A 2,550-nucleotide genomic window follows, 5' to 3' on the forward strand; every position below is an offset into this window, starting at 1 on the left:
TAGAAGAACTCTTTCTTTATTTTTACACACCTGTAGAGCTCAGATGAAATCCTTACTTTGCATGAATGTGGTTTCTTTGAAACGTTCGACTTTAATGAATCCTTGTCGTCCATAATTCATGCATTAAGGTGATTTATCACTAAGTCATTTTTATGACGTTACTGGCATGCATAGATGGTCTCGCCACACAACTTCTTCTTGCCTTTGTAAAACAGAAACTAGAACAGGTAACTAAATTATGAGCTGTAGAACTGAGTGATGTGAAGTTGTACTTGTTCCCAACAGGAGGGTGGATGACTAAAATGGTTCTTCTCTCTCTCTTTCTCCATCACCAATAATGTGGGCTTCTGTTACTGTTAAAATAAAGAGCATCGCTTTCTTTCTGTCCTGCTGTCCAGCCCTCCACCACACTGTGGTGCTTAAAGTCAGGCACTTACTCTTCATCTGTTTTAATGATTATTCATGTGCTTGACAAGAGAAAAATTATAAATAAAAGCTAAATCAGATGCTTTATAAGTGTATCTGTCATTTTTGACCATAGAGAAGTAAAATCAGTGAGTTCTCGTGTTCACTGGATGCATCGATGGCATCTTCTAGATTGTACCAACTGGTCTCAGCTGAAAATGTCCGACTACTGAGCAGTGCCTCAGATCAGGGTCTAACACAGACAGGAACTGCACCGTGTCTTTCTGTTGGAGATAACATTCAGTTCATCATTTGTGGAGAACTCAGCTGTGACTTCACCTGCGAGTGCACCTCAGTGATCCTGCTGAGGCTGCTGACGGTCCAGCACTGATCCTGAACACTCATATCAGTACCTGCAGATGGGTCAACAGTACATGGAGTCCTCCCTGGTCGAGGTGCGTCCACTAGGTGGCGTGGGTTGACATTTCTCTGCTTATTTGAATTACCTCCAGAGACCGGCAGTGGTGCTTAACTTCTATCTTAAAAATGGGTCATTTCTTTCTTCCTAGAAGGCGTCACACATCAATACAAAGTGCAGCACAAAAGTAGTTCAACAGACACCTGCTAGTGTCTGCAGGTCTCTCATTTACATCCAGACAGAAACAGGAAGTGAGAGACGTTAGGAGGACTTTAACACAGCGGTGTGTAACAAATCCAGCATTATTATGTTTTTTGAAGATTTTTTAAAAATAGCTACAGATCATTCTGGTCCATGTTGGTTTATTCTTATGTGTGACAATCATTTAAATGTACTTTAATTAGGCTGGAGTGGAAGTGAACTGGAACCAGGAGAAGGGCACAAATACACAATCAATTTTACATAAAGGCTAAAAGTTAGCGTCAAAGTCAACATTAGTTTCCCCTAATTTCCATCCATACCATCCTACACATGGCTTCATCGTCTGTAGGGTGATCAGGGGCTGGAGTCTATCCCAGCTGAAGGCAGGTTCACCTGGACAGGTAACCAGTCTATCACAGGGCTACACTTAGAGACAGACAACCAAGCACACTCACATTCACACCTACGGACNTTCCTCTCTTTATCTGGAGATAAGATACTTACTTTTCAGATAAAGCATATTATGATAAATCAAATAAGCTTTGTCGCTTTTGTGCTTCTGGGTGTTGATGTGTGAGAGAAGACTTTAGGGAATCTGTGTGTGTGTGTGTGTGTGTGTGTGTGTGTGTGTGTGTGTGCAGCTGTTTAGTGGATAGATGTCATCTGCCAGTTATGTGTGAATGTATGAACTGAAGCAGATGTGCAGCAGGTGAATTGTTCAGGAGGTAAAAGGAAGGCGACTGAGGAGGAGCTGAAGGAGACTGAAATGTTCACGACTGTCATCATTTCTATGATCAGCAGCTAAATAAGTGAACATTTTTTCTATTTATGTTTCTGGAAATTTGTTCAAAATGCAGAACATTTTATTTTATTATAGTGTAGATTTTTTATTTTTATTTTTTTAATAGATTGACCCAAAAGATTAATTCCTATCAAAGACAAATGACTTAGATGTGGCTGTAATAAACTATGGAGGCATAAGTTCACTTTGTCGTATTATGTAGCCTGTTGCTATGGTTTAACTTGTGCGCTTGCGTGCTGTGTGCGCCCGTGTGTGTGTGTGTGTGTGTGTGTGTGTGTGTGTGTGTGTGTGTGTGTGTGTGTGGGAGGGGTTTGCTGGAGCCACTTGCTCCCTCTAATTAGCAGCGTGTGCCGGTAAAGAAACTCAGTGGAGCGACCTCACCAAGGCGCAAAGGCATCCAGGGGCCACTTCACCTGCGGGATGAGTGTGACTGTGTGAAAGCAGACTTGGAGGAGCAGCAGTCCGGATGCTCTGTGCGCTGCAGAGTGCTCTGCTGCTAAGCTGACAGTCGGGTAAAGCTGAAAGTGCGTCTAAAAAAAAGAAAAGAAAAAAAAAGAATAATACTCTTTGACGGTTCTCCGGTGAACGTCCCGCTTCTCTCCGCGGCGGGTTTGGATCGGACGCACTGACTTGTTGGCCCAGCTGAGCTCTGAGGGGCCCACGGTTGCGTTGTTGCGTGTCCGACCTACAAGTCTGCGACAGGACTTAAAAGCCTGCTGCAAGG

Source organism: Stegastes partitus, unplaced genomic scaffold, assembly GCF_000690725.1.
Source record: "Stegastes partitus isolate 25-593 unplaced genomic scaffold, Stegastes_partitus-1.0.2 Scaffold280, whole genome shotgun sequence".
In the NCBI taxonomy this organism is placed as follows: domain Eukaryota; kingdom Metazoa; phylum Chordata; class Actinopteri; family Pomacentridae; genus Stegastes; species Stegastes partitus.